At 43.4% G+C, this 21,448-nt stretch overlaps 1 protein-coding gene across 7 annotated transcripts in view; it reads left to right on the forward strand.

Annotated features, from left to right (window-relative positions):
- The window catches only part of GRAP2 (GRB2 related adaptor protein 2), a 72,568-nt gene that overhangs the window by 19,010 nt on the left and 32,110 nt on the right, over positions 1-21,448 (forward strand). The window contains exons 1-2 of one of the 7 annotated variants that reach the window (XM_023221942.2): positions 138-155; positions 19,899-20,066. The exons of 2 other annotated variants lie outside the window; for them this stretch is intronic. The gene's annotated coding sequence lies outside the window, so the exon portion shown is untranslated. Of the gene's footprint in view, positions 1-116; positions 156-8,063; positions 8,083-19,898; positions 20,067-21,448 lie in introns of those variants that run through there. 4 more of the 7 variants (XM_023221935.2, XM_023221937.2, XM_023221933.2 and 1 more) reach the window with 4 other exon arrangements.

Genomic DNA, 21,448 nt, shown 5'->3' on the forward strand with positions numbered 1-21,448 from the left:
CCTATTTTTTACCCCAAAAGTGGTAATTTTATATAATTTAATCTAATATTAAGGTACTCTTGTCATACTGTACCAGCTCCTAAACACTCTACTTTTCATTTTACTTCTATTTCTAAGCTATCGTTATTACAACAACCAAGAGAAGGTCAATACAGGTCAGAGATTTGACTCCTGTTTTTTATATGTATTTATTTTTGTAGATTCACAAATAACATATGTTTTGAAGTTTTAAAGTTTCTAATTATATTAGACCCCGTTTTTTATTTTATTTATAGTCGTCGTCCTTGCTGCCTGTCCTTCACATGTGACATTCACCAAGTCAATTGTTCATGCCATTTCTTTCACAGTCTTCATACAAACTCATTATCTCCATTTCCATCTATCCTTCAGAGATGTATGATTGCAGAAAACTCCCCTTTTTTGAAATATTGTTCAATAGAGATTAAATCTGACATCCCGTTTTACCTGTCTATCCTTGAATTACAGGTTACTGAGAAGTCAGAACAGATAGCCATACAGGTACCCCACTAAATCCATTCTTCTATCTCCTTCAATATTTAACAAATATTTACCAAGCATCTATTTTGGGCAAGCATTGGAGTAAGTCCTCCCATAGATATGAAGTTGTATAAATAAGGATGCATGCATTCATGTAAATACAAGTTTAATGCTGGATATATATTGTTTTAAGTACCTGACATGTATTAGTCTATTTATTCCTATCTAAGGGGGTAAGTACCATTGTTGTTTCCATCATAAGCACGAGGAAACTGAGGCCAGAGATATTATGTGAACTCCTAAAACCCAGACTCAACCACAGCTTTCAAAATCTGTCTGGTTATAGTGGAGGACCCAATGTCAAAAAAGCAAGGGCTTTTCCCAGACCATGAACACAGTGTGTGACAAATTAGCAGTTCCTCCCCATGCCCTAAGATAGTAAATATCCACCCAGGCCAACTGTGTCTGTCAGAGAACAGAGAGTGGGCCTGTCACACTGTTTTCTCCCAAGAGGGTCCATCTGCTACCGCTTGTTTGGTACACACTAGGAGACACACACTGTCCAGCATATTCTTGCAGAGTCATATCTTACCCCACATCTTATCACAACCCTGCTAAATGTCAGGCACTATCAAGAAAATGTTCAGTCATCTTCTTCCCGTTATGCCCAATGTGTGAACTGATAACACATCTAAATTCAAAGAAAATCAACAGATGTCACCTCAGTCAACCTGAAAAGTCTGGTGACTCATTCCCACCCTTCTCACGGGGCTCCTGCTGGGCTGCCTGGTTCTCCTGAACCAGCCTCCAGGCCTCCTGCAGCCGGGGCACAGCTCAGTGTTCGAGGCCCCTCTCTGCTACTCATCAGATGAGTGTTGACTTTCTTTGGTGCAGGCATTTGAATTGCAGAACATGCTGCCCCCGTTCTGTGCTGACTGTGACCCCACTGCGTGTGCCCCGGAGTCAGGCTAAACAAGCTTGCCTTGGAAAAAATAACAGGGAAGGAGATGCTGACTCTTCAACCCCCAGAGTAAGTTCTGTCCCTCTGGAGGTAAAGTCATAATATCTAAATATGGCTCGATTCATGTCAGGTCTTATAAATACACACACACATGTGGATGCTGAAACCGTGCATGCCCTGAAAGCCAAAAAAAAAAAAAATCAAAACGACTTACTGTCTCATTAGCAGGACAAGACCTGGTAGGCCAACTCACCAGAATAAAGAATACAAAAAATAGGTATTTAACTTTTCTACACACGCGCACGCACACACACACACACACACACAATGATGTAATGACCCCAAGAGAGCTGGTTGCCCTGGCAATGAAGAATCATTTGTGTATTCAAGGATTTTCTCATTTAAATTTAAGCTAACCACTTGAACTTCTCGAGCTTTCTTGAGCTTAGCTTTAGGCCTTCATCCCCAGACAGAGGTCTGACATCTGTGTCAGCCTCTAGCAAAGCACGAAGCTTAGAAGTAGGACCAAAACCTCACAAGCCAGCCAGCCTGGCTTTGAATTTCAGCTCTATGGTTTCTCAGCTCTGTGACCTGGGTAAGCTACTTAACAACCTTGAGTCTCTATTTCTTCACCTGTAAAATGGGAATAATAAAATTAAAACAAACTTGCATGGGTTCGTTATGAAAATTGGATCAATTAGATGACATAATACATAGCAAACATTTAGAGCTGTGCTTGATTCCGAATGTGAGTTATCTGTAATAGTGACTTGAAATGGGTTTACACTGCCTGGCAGGAAACCATTCAAGTCCTTTTTGTTTTTGACTTTAATCTTTGAAGCGCTTTCATCTCATTTCTTCTTCTTTTGTGTTTGTGGAGAAGGAGGATGTTTAGCCATCCTTGGAGTACAATCTATTAAAAACCATTATTATTAAGTCTCTTCAAGTTTCTCTTTTGCAGTAAATGATCTAGATTACTTAATGGTTCTGTTTTACATGTTTTAATCATTTATTTGAACCATCTCCAGATGTAGTACACACAGATACATTGTCTAGGAAAATTTGTTATTGAAATTCCTTACCATCTTTGGTTCATTAGCTCAAATGTTTAAAACCCATTGTTTCTATTTTTATTATTTAGTTAGTTAGTTATTTTTGCAAGACAGGGTCTCACTCTTTTGTCCAGGCTAGAGTGCAGTGGCACAGTTATAACTCATTGCAGGCTCAAACTCCTGGGCTCAAGCAATGCTCCAGCCTAAGCCTCCCCAAAACTCATTATTCCTAAGAGCAAAGTTGAGTTCCATCATATTGTCAGTTGGTTTCTCTCCATCATATTGCCAAAACCGTCTAATTCTCAGGCGCATAGTTTAGGACAAGCCAAACCAGAAGAGACCATAGGTCATTAATTCATTCAACATTTACTAAGTGACTGCTGTATGCCAGAGGCTGGGCTATGCTGTAAGATCACAAAGAAGATACTTCTCAGTTGAAAGAGCTTGCAGCTTGGGAGAGAAGACACAGAAGCAAACAAATCATTACAAATGCCTTTCCATTGGGTGTCATACTTGAAATGAGAAGGTGAGGCCAGGGTACCCTTGGGGCAGAAGGGAGGGAGGATTAAGCTCAGGGAACAGCTTTACAGAGAAGGTGATATTTGCACCATATTAAAGGATAGCAAGAATTGAGGAGTACAAAAAGGAGTATAGTCAAAGAATAAACACCCAGGGATAATTTGCACATTGTAAATTTAGGTAACCTTACATGGGCCTGCCGTGACTGAGGCCCAGGGTCAAGGAAGGGAGCAGAGTCATAAAGCTACCCAAGTCAGCCAAGGCCAGGCTAGGAAACCTGAACTTTATCATGCGGGCATGCAGAACCAGAGGAGTGTGCAAGAAGAGACATGGCACAGTCTGATCTGTTTTGCACAAATCACTCTGGAAGCAATGAAGATGGTTGAGTGGAGGTATTTGAGCTTAGAGTCAGGAAGGAGAAGTAGGATGCCGGGGTTGTGAGGAAAGACTGTAAAACCCACACAAAGGAGGGCTGATGGGAAGATGGAAATCAAATTCAGGTATATTTAGGCCAGGTGCAGTGGCTCACGCCTGTAATCCCTGCACTTTGGGAGGCTGAGGCAGGCGGATTACCTGAGCTCAGGAGTTTGCAACCAGCTGGGCAACACGGTGAAACCCCGTCTCTACTAAAATACAAAAAATTAGCCGGGCATGGCAGTGTGCGCCTGTAGTCCCAGCTACTCTGGAGGCTGAGGCAGGAGAATTGCCTGAACCCCAGGAAGCAGAGGTTGCAGTGAGCCGAGATTGCACCACTGCACTCCAGCCTGGGTGACAGAGCGAGATTCCGTAAAAAAAAAAAAAAATCAGGTATATTTAAAAGATAGTGTTTAGAGACCCATTAGTGGAAGATGCCAGATTTGAGAAAGGGAAGGAAAAGACACGGAGGAGTCCAGAAGAAATTTCCAGATTTCTGGCGTGGATAACTGTGGGGCAATGGTGCCAGATAGTGCCAGAATGAAACGAATATAGGTTGGCACAAATCCACCTCTCAGAAATGCACCTCAGAGACATCCGTTCTGCTGAAGGTCAGTAGAGAGGGCCAACTTCATGTGCAAAGAGCAGTATGTGTATTTCTTACTAGCTATTCTTTTAAAAATACTTCTTAGTATATGGGACATACATGAGCTAAGATAGTATTCATGCAGGACTTTTCATTTTTCATATTCTGGCAATTGTGTTTTCAAATATGAGATGCTAGCATTATTTCAGTTATCTATGCCTAACATAGTATATATCTACGGTTCAAGATTATTAATTGTCTCCCCTGCCTCCCCACTAGAAGGTAAGCTTTGTGAAGTCAGGGATTTTGTCTCTTTTGTCCTCATCTCCATTCCCAGCCCCTAAAACTAAGTTTGACTCCCAACAGGTGCTGAGTACTTACCAAGTAAATGATTGAATTTCCATGTGGGTAAAAAGAAACAGTCATTTCCTTTACTAATGAGGAAAGAAAAGGAAAACAACAAACAAACCTGAACTTAAAACAGTTTTTACAAGAAGATCCAATTTGCAAAAATGGAACTGAAGTTTAAAAGCTATTTTTCTCCCTGCAGCTCTGCTTCTGGGAAAATCACAGCTGCCAGCTTAGATGGTGGTTTTCACTGCCCGGTTACAAATTCTGCACAGTTGTACATATTGGCAGGACTCAGCTTCCTTAAATGCCATTTGATCAGTAGGGAAATTTTCCTTATTGATTTAATGCCAGTTCCTCTTTTATGAAAAATCCCACGTGCTGCTCACTGGCACATGTACCATAAAAACTGAACATAAGGGGTCAGAAATTAAGTAAGTCACTCCTGTTCTTCTCCAGCCATATGATGTTAAACCATCTCTACTTTCAGGCTGGAATATTCAATCACTCTTCCTTTAAATTTAGTGGAGTGATTATTCCTCCTGGTGGATTGCACATATGCTCCTTAGATCTCCGAAACACTCATTTCTGGATGAACTTTAAGCTCCCAAGAAATGCATGTAAAATACTGTTTATAAATCACGGGAGAAATGTTTCACATTCTCATTACTCTCAAGTAGTCACACCAAACCTTTCTCTCCAAGATTCACTTTTTTCCCTAGAAGAAGGAAGAAGAACTTTGGGCAGTAGCACTGTGACAGTAATCACCACCATTGTACTTTCCACAGGTTTTATGCAGTAGCCTCACAGAAGTGACAAATGTATGGTTGGGCGCAGTGGCTCACCCCTGTAATCCCAGCACTTTGGGAGGCCAAAGTGGGAGGATCAACTGAGGTCAGGAGTTCGAGACCACCCTGGCCAACATGGTGAAACCCCATCTCTACTAAAAATACAAAAAATTAGTCGGACATGGTGTTGGGTGCCTGCAATCCTAGCTACTCGGGAGGCTGAGGCAGGAGAATCACTTGAACCCAGGAGGTGGAGGTTGCAGTGAGCCAAGATTACACCACTATACTCTAGCCTGAGTGACAGAATGAGACTCTGTCTCAAAAAAAAAAAAAAAAAAAAAAAAAAGAAGTGACAATGTAGGATATCCTTTCATCGGCAAATATTTACTGTGAGTAGGACAATGTGTTAAGTCTGTAGACTGCAAAGAGGAGTAAGGCTCGGTTCCCATCCTCTGGGGCTTACAAGGTAGCTGAAGTAAAACTCAAACCACAAAGTGAAGTTAATAGTCACCAATGAACTACATAGTTAGTAAGCTCTGCACTGGTTTGGAAGAGGACAAGAGTAACAAGACAGTAATCCTAAAGGAGATGGACTTGAGTTTGAGCTGGACCTGAAGTCGGGAGCTGGAGTGAGTAAAGGCAGAGTGATGGGAACATTTGTGAACCAAAGCTCAGGTGGGGGTTACAGCAGGCAGGGTGGGGATAGACTGGGATGACTTTGAATGCTATGCCACTCTAAGGACTTTGGACTTGACTCTACAAGCAAGGTGGAATTATTAAGAGGTTTTGAGTAGAAATGATGTGAGCCGAACAGTGCTTTTGAGAAACTAAATCTATCAGGGATTGGTGCTCCAAATTAATTGGATGTGTTTCAGACTTGAGATCATGAGACCCTGACCCAGGCTGGGGACAATGGGATGTCTCCATCATACATTACATTCCTGTGAATACTTCTCAGGGATTCATATGAAATTGTGCCTCAATGTGCCTACCTGTCTCTGCACTGTAAGACAGTGATATTGTGATCCTGTGTGCTGCTTGGAACCAGCCTCATTCCTTTAGCACCGCAGTTTGGACTTGGAATAGGCCCAAGTGTGGCCTGTACACAAACCTCAAAGAATCCATGTGGCATAGATGTAAAAGCTGGGAGGAATCTTGGAGCCCTCCAAGTCCACCTTCTCAACTTAGAAAGAAACTAAATCTTGCTCATCTCCCCAATGACAGATTCAGCCTGTGGCCTCAGATCTTCCTGTGCTCCAGCAGTGCTTCTGAGGCCAGTTCAAATTCTGCTTTGAGGTGTGCATGTACCAATTCTGGTGCAATCCAGAAGCATTTTGGATGAATGAAGGAGTTGTTTATGTTTTTTTGCCCTAATTGAGATAGTTGAAGCTCCTCTCCCTTACACTACACCAAGCGCCCCATATCTGGTACCTCCCTGAGTCCCTGACTTCATCTCTGCCAATTCCCTGCCTTGCTGCTTCCCCCACAACACCCTATTATCTCTTGCATCCTGCCATTGGTTGTGTTGTCCTTATTTTCTGAAGCCTTTACCTCCCCTCTTAGGCCTCATCACCTCCAGGAGACTCTCCATGGCCTCAGCCCCTCCCTTAGGTGGACCAAGCTTCCTCCTTGGAGCTCCATGCTACCCTGCATAGGGCTCAGTCACTGTGTCTCCATGATGTCTTACAATTGTCTATTTATGTGTCTGCCTCCTATCCTTCAACTGTGAGCTCCCTGAGGAAAGGAAGTGGGGGTACGCATCATTGAATACTCAGTGTCTAGCACAGTGCCTAGTACACACTAGGTATTGAAATGTCTGATAAATAAATGAATGACAGTTGCATATTCGTCTTCTTGGTATATTCATTCATTTGATAAATATTTATTGAGTAATTACTTATAATCGAATTGGCGCTGTGTAGTTACACTTAAACATCAAAATAAGCCTATCCTCTCAAGCTCCAAATTATGCATGCATAAATTATACATGTGAAGTGTTAACATGCACACGCAGCAGAGAGTGTGCGTATCTACAAATACCAGAGCTAGCAAATGAAATAAACTGTGTGCCAGATGTCCCGAAATTTACAAAGAACCAAGAACCAAAAATGACAGTTAGCTCCGTAAGCCCAACAAAAGAAAAAAAAAAAGGAAAAGAGCAAAAAAGCAAAAGAACAAAGGAACCTTGAGCATAAGGAAGTGGCTATGGTTTTTTCTACATGCTCAAGCCGGGGGTGGGGAAGAGTCATAAAACCTTTCTGTGCTGGACCAGTTCATGTTAAGTCTGAGTTCCTCAATCGCTGGCTCTCAGGAGCAGTTTGGAAAATTCATTGCCATGCACGAGTCGGGAGATTGGTTTTTTTTCCACTGGAAATTGTTAATAGGGACTGCATTAGCGGCCCCTTATCGCTTTGCCTGATAGAGAGACAGCAGGTTCGCCCAAACAATTCTGAAATCCTGATCACTGCCAATTAGGAGAGTATTGTCTGGCTGACATAATCAAGTGAGTATAAATATATTTATCGTGATTGGAATGGGGAAGGGAGATTGCAGAAAGATTGAGGCAGAAGCCGCCACCCACTGCCTGGCTCCAGCCTGAATCCAGCCCAGTTTGTCACCCTGTGCTCAGCAGATGCGGTCACTGGCTTTCTGAGGTGGAATGTACAGTTGAGAATTCAGGACTAGAATTGCTTCTCCCAGAGAGGAACTTGTCTTTCCTTAGTTTTCCTCCCCTCTTCTCTTTTTTTTCATGCTCACTTCTGTGAAATCTGAAAAGAGAAGAAAAAGCAGATGTCACGTTGATCACGTTTAATTCTGCCCCCGCCGGCCATGCTGTCCCCACTTACCTTCTCTGTAATGGAAAGTGATGGTGAGGCACAGTGCCCCGACTGGACCCCCCACCCTCTCGGCCCACCGGTGTGTACAAGTTGGTCTGGCATTGGGTTTATTTCATTGTTGATTTGTGGAGCTTTGATGGGAATCCCTGTGATGTGAATCAGCCCTGGGATTGAAAGACCCTGAAAAAAACAGTCCCTTGCAGTGGGCTAGCGATGGGAGGAATTGCTCACATTTCAACAGCTGAAAGGGAGGCATGTTTAAGTCACATCTGGTGGTGTTCCTGTTGTCTGAATGGAGAGCAGGGTCTTTTTAAGCATCTGCCCAGATTTCAAAATGCAGGCTGCATCTTTTCTTCCCCAAACAAACGGTCAGGATCGGATACGAATGGCTGAATTGCATCATCATGGGAGAGGTCAATGACAAAACTGATCTCACGGCTGGATTTCAACCCTGGTCCGTCCAGGCCCAGTCGATCCAAGGCATGACTTTTTTTTTTTCCTCTCACCCCTGACTACTTGATAATGGCCATTTCCAGGGCCAAGTTGATTTCAGCTATTTTCCTCCATCCCCCATGTGCTGCCCTGTCTCACCACTTGAGGGTTGAGGCCCCTTCCCAATGGCTGCAACAGGGTAAGGGGACCCTGTCCTTCTGTCTCCTTCATCCAATAGTTTGTCTTCACCGCTGCAAATTGCTCTCAGGCCTGCCTTCCTGGATTAGACAAAAACTATTTTCTTACTGGTACTACAGATACCACACGTGGACATGTAAGTAGGAAGGTGCAGGTCCACAAATAAATAAGGAGCCCAGACAGGAGAAATGTCATTAGAGAGATCACTCTCCGGAAAGGCATCTGACCACCCATGTTCCTGCCTCTTCCTGCTACCATTTTCCTCCTTCGGCTGCTCAGAAATTGTCAAGACCAAACTCCTTTCACCCAGATTCCAGAAATACACTTGTTTCCTTTGCTTTCCAAATCTTAATGGATGAAACACTTTTTTTTTTTTTTGTCTTCTATCTCTCGCCAGAAATATTGTTTTTTGAGAACCAGAGCTCATTTATCTCCAAGGGAGAAAGAAATTCGTTCCATGTTTACCCATTAACAAATTACCACTTACGTGAAAATACTGGGACTTCTCTCATTCTTTGGTAATAAATGGATTATTCACCTTGGTTGAACCTTGGCAGAGGCAGATGGATAGCCACTGTTCCCTTCAAGTTGGCTTAATATTCTCTCGTTGGCTTTTGTTTCCTTGAAGCACAGAGATTTCTCAGTGCTTTCTTTGCTTGATTCTGCTTTTAAGGAATGTGCCCAACTTCGAGTCTGTTTAGTAAGCTGAACTGATTAAATCCCTGGCATTTCTGGAGGAGCCTACTGTGTTGGGTGCTATGGGTTCCTCCCCACTTGGAAGTTGAATGGAGTCACCCATCTGAATACTAACTCCCTCCTAATCCATTGGTTTTTCTACTGTGTAGACAGGGGTATGAAGTAGCCATTTACCAAGAGATAGTGCTATGTCATAAACCGAGCTTGAGTTCTAACGTCAGCAAGACCTGGTTTGTACAGTAATGCAGGCTTGGGCACGTTGCTGCTCTCTTTTGAGTCACAGATTCCTCATTATAGATGCTAATGGGAACAACAGAGCTGTCTGTTCATCTTTGCTCTTCTCCATAATGAGATAAAGCCAAACAGGCAGTGAATAGCCTGGTCTAACCACATAACATTGGTGCAAATTATATATGGTCATAAGAAGGTAATTTTTACCTGAGCATTTAGGTGACATTTGGTGTGGTATTTGATGCATGTCATTTAGTTACAGAGATAAAACCTCCTGAACACACGTAAAGCTCTCGGCCTGGTTGAACATTACATCTCACACATTTTTATGCTTTTTACTAAGGATACTTCCTGCTAGGAAGTTATAAAAGAGAAGACGGAAGTCCATTTAATGGTATTGTAGCAATATCAGTTTCCTGGCTTTGATACCGTACTATGGTGATGTAAGATGTCCCCATTGGGGGAAATGGGTTGAAGAGTACAGGGGACCTCTCTGTACTATTTTTGCAATTTCCTGAGAGACAAAGGGAAAGAGAGAAAGAGAGAGAGAGAGAGAGAGGAGGAAATGATTATAGTGACATGAAAAAGGAGTGTTCATCTTGGCTTTCGTCCCTAGCTGGACAAATATTTACATTTTGTTTGCCTCTTTGTGTAGATTTTGTGAATAGTCATGGTTAAAAGCTAGCGTTCCCTTTTGTGTGGAAGAGAAGAAAGAAAATAGAATGAGCTGAGAACCCCTGCCAACATTATATTAGAAAGCCACCTACTTCCTGCCTCTCCTCACTCTCCTTACCTGTACAAACTTACCTTCTGCATCCTTGTCCTCCTCCTTTCCCATTCAAAGGGGAGATGCATCTCCTGCTGAACAAATAAACTCCTCCACCTGACCAAGATGTCCCATCCCTGCCTGCTGTCTCCAAAGGCTCAGTCCTGCTACATAATCTCTCTAGGTGAATTCCTTCTTACTCAGGGTTTCACAATCATCTATGGTGGAATAGCACCCAAATTTATAGCTCTACCCAGACTTTTTTATTGAGTTCTACACCTGCATAGCCAACCCTTGACTGGGAGTCTCTACCTAGATCATTCACAAGCATTTCAAACACCCCTCTATCTTCTCTTTCTGTATTCCCTTACCTCAGAAAATGCTACCAACATCTACCCTAATGCCCCCAGCAGGAACCCAAGAGTCATTCTAGACCTATGCTGTCCCAAGTACTTCATTGTGGCTTGTCCAAATTGAAATGTGCTGTAAATGTAAAATACACACCAGATTTCAAAGACTTAGTTTGGAAAAAATAATGCAAAGTATCTCAATTATATTTTATATTGATCTCAAATTGAAATGATAATATTTTGGACATATTGGAGTAAATAACTTATTAAAATGGCATAGTAGCTGGCATTTGTGACTTGCTTCTATTTCTATTGGATAACACCATTCTAGACTCTTTTTTGTCTTTTAGCCCCCTTCCAACTGGTCATGATTCACAGTGATTCCCTTGAGTTAAGACAAGGGAGAATAGTGGTTAAGTGCACAGACTGAGTTTAAATCCTGGCTCCACCATTTTTTGATACATATGAACTTGGGCGATTATTTAACCCCTTTGAGCTTCACTTTCCTCATCTGTCAGCTGGATACAATAGCAGTTCTTATTTTGAGATTCTTGCATGCTTTAAATGGGATAATGTGTAAAGCACTTACTATGGAGATAAAAACATATGGAAAGACCCAGTATCAAAAGAAAGAGCATCATTACTAGCCAAGACTACTGCAATGCTTTCTCCATCTTCGGTTCACCCTGCCCTCCAGTCCTTCGTACTGCCATCTGATTAAACATTCCTGAATGCAAATGTTATCAAATTTCCAGTGACTTTCCATCATCCTTGGTATGAAATCCAAAGTCGTTGGCATGCTTTCAATGTTCTCCATGATCTGCCCCCAGTCCAATCACTGATCCCATCTCCTGCCCGTCCATGATTGAACCAGTTGGGTCCCCAACTCCTTGCACACACCATTCTCTCTGTGTGTCACATATGAGCTCTCTACTCTGCCTAGCTACTTGTCTGCAAGACTCAGTTCAAGTGTCATCTCATTTGGGAAGCTTCCACTAATCCCTCCTGCACCTGTCTGCATCCTAGGCTAGATTAAGAGCCTGCCCTTTGGGTTCCTGAACCACTTGAGGTTTGGTTCATTTATCACACTGATTTCACTGGTTTGGCTGGCTTGTTTGTCTTTCCTACAAGACTGAACTGTCTGAGGTCTTAAGACAGGCTGTCTAGTCCACATTGGATCTTAATGCTCTACACAGGGCTTGACACAGAGTGGGACACAGGGAATGTTTGTTGAACAAATATGCAAAGCATATGGATACTCCTGAGAGAGAGAAGGTGGGCAAGACAGCATTGCGAAGTTAAGCAGCAGAAAATCTGAAAACAAACCTGGGGAGAAATCACTAATTCCTGGAAGTACAGAGAGAGGAAGGGGAGAGAAGAATCTGTGCAAGGAGTCAGTAATGGAGGACTTGAAATGAAAAGCTATTAAAGAGAGAAGATCACTCAAACAACAGGACCACATTTGGTACTGTTGGTGGTTTTGTAACTTCCTCTGAAATAGTTCCAGGAAGAGACAAGGTTCTAGGATGGTGCAAATCATATAAAGAAAGGATAGGGTATTATAAGCCAATTCAAGGGACTGTCATCAGAACTAGATACATGGGTGGTACAAGTAAATGTCAACCTGGTGACTACATGATGGGACTAGTAATAATTTACTGGGGCTGGTGCCCAGGAATTTTTTTGCTGTGGTGCAGATGCCAAGCATGGAAAAATCTGACGAGTTATAGGCATGAGAAAGTAGATGGTGAATTTGAGAGTAAAAATATAAAATGCCAGAATAATCACAAGAGAAATGTCTGAATATGTAAGAGAGTTTAGAAGATTTCTGCTTTACCACAAATACGGACTTCAAGAAAAATTCCCTTATAAGAACAGTAATTCCAATATATAAAACCTGTTTATCCAAACACACAGTATTCCATTATATATAATGGTAAAAGCATGACTTTTGACCCACACAATATTAAAAGCAGCAAATAACACAAGAAAGGTAGAGAAAACAGAAGGTATGACATTTTGTGGTTCACAAGGTATATGAGTGAGATTATATACTTCTATTCCAAACCACAACCTTCCCTAGAACGTCTAAAGGCTCCATTCTAGGACCTTCATACTGCTTATCCCAAAGGCTAGCCCACTCCCCGGTTTTCATATAAGAAATCTTGTGGGACACGCATTGCATGAGGTGAGGGGCAGCAGGGAAATTCGAGATGAAAGGGTGAAAAGATCAAACGAGTCTTTGCTATTCCTCTGAACAATGCTTCAGTCCATCACTTTGAGATTTCTGTGGAGAAAGTAAAGATTTGGGATATACATATACTAAAACAACTATTGGTTGCTTATCTAAAAATTACCTTTAGCTGGGCATTCTGTATTTTGTCTGACAACCCTACTTGGTGAGGTTTACATTTTCTTATTCATACTTCTTGTGAGCCACAACACGTCTTAATAGTTGTTAACTATTAAGGACTATGCATAAAAGTGACAATAGCTGGCCGGGCACAGTGGCTCATGCCTGTAATCCCAGCACTTTGGGAGGCTGAGGCAGGAGGATCACTTGAGGCCAGGAGTTCAACACCAGCCTGAACAACATAGGGAGACCCCTGTCTCTACAAAAAAAAAAAAAAATAGCTGGATGTGGTGGCATGCAAAATGTGGTGGCAGGAGAATCACTTGAACCTGTGGGTTGGAGGCTACAGTGAGCCATGATTGCATCACTGTACTCCAGCCTGGGTCACAGAATGATACCCTGTCTCAAAAACAAAAAAGGTAACAGTAGTTAACAACTATTGAGTACCTACTATGTGCCAGGCACCATACTAAGTGAATTAGATGAATATTCCACATATTCTTCCCAAGAACATTATGAGGCAGGCACTATTATTATCCCTGTTTTTAAAATGAGGAAACTGAGGCTCAGAGATGTTAAATAACTTGCTAAGGGTCACCCAGAAAGCTAGTAGTAGAGAAGGGTGTGAACGCTGGCAGTCTGACTCCAAGGCTTGTGCTTGCCCACCTTCCCCAGATGGCGGGCAGCACTGAGCAAGGGGTAGATACGTTAAGTCCCCCAGAAGAGTAAGAGAAAGTGAGACCGTGGGATATGATGCGGGCAGGCCCTGAGTAAAGCTTTAAAGGAGCAGTTGAAATTAGACCCGGTGCCTTTGTTTAAGTAAGAAAAACAAGGTAGTTCTAGACAGATGTAGCCCCATACCAGGACTCACAGCATGATGAGAAGGGCACCGGATGCGCATTTCAGCCCCTACTACAACCTCAGCCTGAGGCCTTTGTGCAGTGAGCAACCTGCACGACCATACATAGCAATGTGAGTTTGATGGGAGAAGGAAGACCAGTGCAGAGACAAGGATGTCGATGGGGGGCTTAGAGAACAAAGGGAAGCTATTTACTAAAGCATGTTTGCATGGTGCAGGTGATTTTCTAAAGTTAATTTTGACAGACAGAATGGGGAAAGATTGCTGAAGGCCTGAAATGACAAGAGAGACTTGAGTGGATCTGGGAGGTCATGGGACAAACATGACATTAACAAATTCTAAATGGAAAAAATGACCCTCAGAAAGTTGTGTGTCAAGGCTGGGAATGGTGGCTCACGTCTGTAATTCCAGCGCTTTGGAAGGCCAAGGCAGGTGGATCATTAGAGGTCAGGAATTCAAGACCAGCCTGGCCAACATGGTGAAACTCCATCTCTAGTAAAAATACAAAAATTAGCCAGGCGTGGTGGCGGGTGCCTGTAATCCCAGCTCCTCAGGAGGCTGAGGCAGGAGAATCTCTTGAGCCTGGGAGGCGAAGGTTTCAGTGAGCCAAGATTGCGCCACTGCACTCCAGCCTGAGCAACAGAGCAAGACCCTGTCTCGAAAAAAAAAAAAGAAGAAGAAGAAAGAAAGTTGTGTGTCAAAAGCTTCAACACGCAGAGGCCTTTGCTCTGTCAAGCAAGGAGAATAGGGTGGAGGAGGAACAGAAACACAGTAGCTAAGGTGACAGCTGCCTCACCAAAGGAAAGTCTTTGGCTTGCAAAAGAGGTCGAGGAAAGTGGAAAAGCAAATGCCGAAGAACAATGAGTGAAAAGACGAGTTTCTTCCACTTGGCATCTCCCCAAATATGGCCCTGAAGGAAGAGTTGACCCTGTTATGGTTTCTTTCTTTCTCCTGTGGGGTTATTAGAGTGACATATGAGAAAAGGGCCACAGGCACAGCACAGTTTGATTTCAGCCAGGCTTTGCATGACACCCTAGAGATCAGATTGAGGACAGATAGGCCGAAGGATAACTACTTAATTGGATAGGTTTGAAGTTGATACTCAGAGTGTTGATTAAAGGGTCAATGACAACCTGGAGGAGATCTTTAGGTAAAGAAACTGAGTTCAAAGATAACCAACTTGCATGAATGAAGGAGCCAGGATTTGAACCCAGCCCTACCTGACTCAAAAGTCCACGTTCCATTTACTATAAAACAAAACCCAAAAAGGCATGAAGTTCACTTATGAAAGAAGAGTTGAAAGATATAACCAGAGGGTTAGGAGTACAAATCCATGCCCGAATGAACTGTGATAGGCTGAGAAATTGGCCAAAGCGGGAGAACAGAAACAAGATGAAAGTCAGAAAGGTTAAATGTGAAGCCGTGCCTTTGGGTCCCAGGAAACCCGTTGCAGAGGTGGAGAGGTACAGCTTGACCATCACGTTGGGAAACACCCGGGCTTTTGTTGTAGTTGTTGTTGCTTAATTCCCAAACGGGCTGGGTGTGGGAGCACACAATTGTAGCCCCAGCTACTCAGGAAGCTGAGGCAGGAGGATGCCTAAAGCCCCCGGAGGTCAAGGTACAGTGACCCGTGATCACACCACTGCACTCCAGCCTGGGCAACAGAACAAGACCCTATCTCAAAAAAACAAAACAAAACAAAACAAAAAACCAGCCAACAATGTAACACAATTACAAAATCCTCATGTACAAATGGAGTGATTAAATCATCCTATTCTACTCAGCCCAGCTCAGACCATATCTTGAATACTGGGTTCAAGTCGAGATAATGTATTTTGTATTTTGAGAAAAACAATGAATAACTGAGAGGAGACCTGAGGAAAATGACCAGGAGATCAAGGAGTTGGAACCCTGTCACATGGACGGTGGTCAAGGACCCTGGGGTTATTTAAGCTTAGAAACGGAAATTTGGGATTTGTGATTCTCATTTTCTCTTTCTTTTATTCATTCGTTCCTTCTTTCATTCTTTCTTTTTCTTTCTTGTTGTGGTCCTTAGCACAGAATTCAGGCTGAAAGAACTTTTGGTTCAATATAAATAATTCACCAAGCTGTCAGCTCACTCTTTCCAATCCCAGCCCTCCCCGATGCCCATTCTCTATCATCTCAATGACTTAGGGAAAGACTGACTTTCTGGACCACTTCCAACTTTGAGAATCTAGGATAGAGGCACTATTTAATCAAAACTGGCAAGTAAAAAGAAAGAGGACTATTTTAAACAAGACAAATACAAGAGGTGTTCCTTAGCTGACCAAACTCAAATTAGAAAGAACTAAATTTCCCAAAAATAAGAATATTATAATTCATTTGATGAAAGGAATTTGCCATATTATCCCTTTGACTGGCATTTTTTTTAGTATAGTACCTTTACTTGTAAAAATGTCAGGCCCTCCCACTTTTCTGGGATAGACTTATCAAATGAAGCAAGGGGAGCTTCTCTATGGATAAATGATCCCTTTTGCAAGCTTTGAGATCAGTGAGCTAAAAAAATGACCAGCATTCCAACAACAAATGAGGGCTTGGGAGCGTAAGTAAAAGTGACAACAAGGTTGAAGTAATTGTGGTCATGCCGTCCTCTGCTGACACTTTCGTGCTTTGCCCAGATGAGAATTAAGGTAGCCCAGGGCACAGGCAGTGAGGAAAAGGAGAGGGAATGCTGAGCAGATTTGCAGCATTTGTGAACAATGTCACAGCCCTGGTGAAAACAGAGCAAGAAGATGGAGGCTTTCAAATCCATGATAAATAAGCCGTGCTTTCAGAGCCCAAATCAATAAAAGCAAACATGAAGTGAACAGAAGGGAAGAGGGAAAAAAAAAGAGAACATGAGGGCACCATAAAATCCCGGTGAAATATTCCAGGGGAAATCATGACGTGAATAGAAAATGAGAAGTAAAAGAAAATGAAGCCTGGAGATTTGTAAAATGTCTGTCTGTCTGTCTGTCTCTCTCGACTGTCATTCTCATCTACCCCCGCCACCCCCACCCTACCCTCCACCCTTCTGATGGGGTTCATTAAATGATTTCTGATCTGGGGGTGGGGGGCAGCATTTTTAATGCTTCTCTTATGTTTGGGTTTTGCCAGCAGGATTCGCGGTGTTTCTGTAGACAATTGTTATTGCTTTAGGAAACGTCAAGTGGTACATCAGTCTAGCAGCAGAGTGAGGCTCGAAGTATTTCCAGCGAGGTTGGTGGGCTCTTTTTGTCTTATTTTTGTTGTTTTGGATTGATGTTTTCATGGTGTCATTTTAATAAGAAATGTGTCAGAGAATTAAAAGTGGAAGTATACGAGATACACTTTCTCTAACTGGCTTCATGGTAAGTTATTAACTTTACAAGGAGAAAGAAAACTTGGAAAAAGCAGAATGTATTGTGGGGAAAGTTGATGAAGGGAAAGGTAAGAGAACTGCGGCAAATGAGACACAGACAGGAGGAGAGAGAAAGAGAGGAAGAGAGAGAGAGAGATGGGGGGTTGGAGGAACCGGCAGAAGGAAAGGGAAAGAGCGACAGTTTGTAAGTCTATTAGCTGAAATTGTTTCCATTTCTGCAATTGCCTTAAAGCACATGATTGCTTGGTCTGAGGTCTGCCAGGTTGATTGCAGTCTTTACCTCTTTGACCAAGAGGTAATGGGCTTGAATTTCTTGGGTATGTGAAAATTGCTCTTGTCAATTTTTTGGCTAAAGGACAGCCAGCCAGGAAGGTTGAGAGGGCCTAAGCTAGTGAGCAGTCATCCCGAGCAAGTAGGAGGGATTTGATGATGTTGCTCATAGCAGGAGAGGCAGAGCGGCAAAGTGAAGAGAACACACAGCCTTAGGTGCCAACAGACATGTACTCGAATCTCTTGCCTCCGTTTCCCACCTATAAAATGCGAAGGATGATGATAATAACAATAATAAATGTTGCAACGGGTGTCCATTTGTAAAGTTCTTGGCACCTGATAAACCATATCAATCCATGGTAACTTATTCTTAGCTGGTTCATGTTTCTAGGGGTTGGCAAAGTCTGGGTGGTGCGTGTCCCCTCAAAGGTAGCATCACAGCGACTGAGCTCTGTGTGGATGGCAAAGTGTAGAAGCCTGGTCAGTTTTCTGTTTCTCCATCCACCATTTCTCCCCACTTCCCCTTGGTTAGTGCTGTCTCCTCTCTTTCCTCACTGTATTGTCTTGATTAGTGTCATACTTTCTGATAACACTGCAGCTAGGACTCCACAGGCAATAGGGAGAAGCTAGCGCCTGCCCAGGGAAAGCGAGGAAACATAGGTGCTTGAAAGGCTGAAAAGTAATGTACGCTTGGTGGCCTTACAATTTGTAAAAACAGTTTTGAATTTGTCTCTACAAGAAAGGATGGTAGATAACCAGAACGCAAAAATGCTTTGAAGAAAGCCATTGAGCAGTAGAACCAAGCATTCTACGTCCTCTTCCCTGCAACATCGGGGTCTAAGGATTAATATCTGCATTTCTGGTAAAGAAACTGAGGCACAGAGAAGATAAACTAAGGTTCTCCAGCTACGAATAAGCAGCAGAGCCTGAAGTTTGCAGCTGGGTCTGTCTGATCCCCAAGTCCTATAGTAAACCTCCCACTGAGGTAGGCAAGCCTCGCCTTGCAGAGAGTGGCAAATTAGGGAAAAAAGAATCAAATGTGCTTGAGTTTAACAGAACATATACTTTGTACTTAAAGAGAAAGATACTTTTCTTACAAAAAGTTTGAGGACAAATGAGACTTCATGTGATGCGTCTTGCACTAAAAAACAGTTCGATTATATAAGCCAGACTGGCATTGATTGAAACAGAGCCAGGTAATAAATACGCATAAGAAGGAAGAAGTGGCTGGCTCTGCCTTGGGCATCACCCAAGTTACAGGCAGGGGAGGGGACAGGCCCTGCGTGGGGACAGTCTCTTGACTTCCTGACTTGTCTTCTTCCTTCTCTACTTCCCTCCCCTCACTACCCTTCCCTCCAAAACCCAAGAAACCTTAAACAGAAAAAAGAGAGCTAATTAAAAAGGAGAAAAGCATCCTTGAGACCAAGGAAATCTCCATAATCCACAGTGACAGACAGGGACTGCAGAACAGCAATTTGATTAAATAAGGATATAAGGGATTTAGAGGGACTCTCCAGTTGTGTAACGTATGTCCATATGTCTGAAAAATACCGTATTTATTTGGCTCCCAAACCTGAAAACCTTCTGACGGGGGAGATTGTTCCCATTTGGAAACTAGGAAGAAATCACAAGTCAAGGCCATGGGGTTCTGGCAGGGCTGGGGATCCCATGTTGGGTGGAAACCCCAAGAAGCCAGCCAAGGGTCTACAGGAGGGGCCCTGGTAGAGAGAAGCACTAGCACGCAAGGGCAGGTAAAGCCACCCTCGCAGGAGAACTGTAGGCTGAGCCTGAGGCCCTTCCCAGCCGGGGAAGAGAGAACAGCACAGCTCTCCTGACCACGCCTCGGTATCTCACTCAGGATCCAGCTGCCCATTAGTCACCTGTCATCCGAGACAGCTCTGTTGGTGGCTTTCAGCAAAAGTGAAGCAGCCAGAGGATGAATCGTTATTCGGGGAACACACCTGCACACAGGACAGGAATGGATGGGAGTGGGGAGCGCCCTGGGGCTTCTGTTCAAACACCATCCTCAGGGTCTCCAAGACTCGCCTCAGCAGCTCAGCCGCTGATGGATTATAATTCTCGGACAAGCTGCAGAGGCCCCTCTAGTTCCATGTGTTCACCCTGCTGCTCATACCGGGGAATTTATGCTTCCTGGGGCTGGGAGGGGAAAATAATGAGTCACCTGGGGACAAGAGAAAAACAAAAATGCCCTGCATGTGCAAAATCACCTAAATGGAGGCTTTTAGAGGATGCTAAAATCCCAGCCAACTAGCCAGAAATTGTTTGTTGGCGGTATATTTTATGTGTCTTTGCTCTCTTTGGATGCAATAAAGCCAGAAATGTTTATATCTCTTGAAGGGATCACCTGTCCAAACAAGCCAGGTCCTCTTGAGAAGGCTGTTTGTTCTCCTGGGACCTCGAACCTGAGAAGAAATGGTCCTGTGTCTCTGACTTGGGAGGTCCAATTAAGCAGAGGAACTGTTGGCTGTAAATCATCTAAAGCAGAGGATCCTTTGGGAGGCCGAGGTAGGTGGATCACCTGAGGTCAGGAGTTCGAGACCAGCCTGGCCAAAATGGCGAAGCCCCATCTCTACTAAAAATATAAAAATTAGCGGAGCATGGTGGGCTGTACCTGTAACCTCAACTACTCAGGAAGCTGAGGCATGAGAACTGCTTGAACCTGGGAGGTGGAGGTTGCAGTGAGCTGAGATCCCGCCACTGCACTCCAGCCTGAGTGACAGGGCGACTCCATCTCAAAGTAAATAAAGCAGAGGACCCTGATGGCCACCCCCAAGTTCATGGTTACCTGCAAACTTTATGTGGTGAAGCACTGGTAGGGGGCCCAGGAGGCCCTGCATGAGTTGGTTGTAGCTGCCGTGATTCCAACTCCCACACCACCCTCTGCACCTAGCCACAGAGCCGCATCTCCAGAGAAAACCAGAAGCAGGACCCTACCAGAAAAGAATGTGAGAGTCTATTTTAAAGGATCCGGAAGATGAGGTAGAAGTGATTCAAGAGCAGGCACAGTAAAGGAATATGTAAGCCTTGGTAGACATTCAGTAAGAAGGGTAAATTTCCAACATGACCAGCTGATTAAGAGGTATTCTCTTAGCAGGGTGTCTGCTGGTTTAGAATAAAGCTAACATTTTGTCGTCTGCGAGCCCAAAATGGGGAAAGGCTAGTCCTTGGTCTCTTGGTGAGGCCCAGCCTTTTTTTTTTTTTTTTTTCTTCACTTTCCCACGTTATTTTCAGAATAGATTGGTTTAGGTCTCTAGATGAATATTTAAGCAGTGGCTCACAGGAGAGCCGTAAGGTAGTTGTCCATTCTATGCTTACAAATTTTCAAGAAGGGCCATCTGTAACCTTTCTCAGCTTCCTGTTCCCATGTCCAATGCCCAATAAGAGGTAATAAACTGAGGCAGAAAGGCCCCAAACACAGACGTAAGATGCAGAGCAAAGAAAAACACACAGTAGGGGTTTCAGTACAGGATCATTAACCTAGAGTCCAAGCAGGAGCGAGGGAAGTCCACTCGAGAGGAATGGGAACCACCTCTCCAGGCTGCTCAGAAGGAATTTAAGCAGCAGACAATTTGTAGGAGAAGATGACCGCGAATTCTTTGGCATCTAAGCAATCCTGTATTTTAAAGGTTTGAGTCTTTGAAATGTTAAAGTTTATGTGCCTTAAAACTCATGAGAGACAACGAAGACAATCACTGAACCTGTCTAGTTAAAGGTTACTGGGACTCAAGATGCAAAGAAAAGTTACGAGATGGAATTGATGGTTTGGGGTGCACCATTGCCCTCTATTGGATTTTAAATAAATCAGGCCTCTTAGTGTAGGTGTGTTGCACCGTCTCTGGCTGAGTTTGCTGAGAAGTCAGGGCACCTCTGAGTAGGAAGTTAATTGA

The sequence above is a fragment of the Piliocolobus tephrosceles genome, chromosome 19 (assembly GCF_002776525.5).
Source record: "Piliocolobus tephrosceles isolate RC106 chromosome 19, ASM277652v3, whole genome shotgun sequence".
Classification (NCBI taxonomy): Eukaryota; Metazoa; Chordata; class Mammalia; order Primates; family Cercopithecidae; genus Piliocolobus; species Piliocolobus tephrosceles.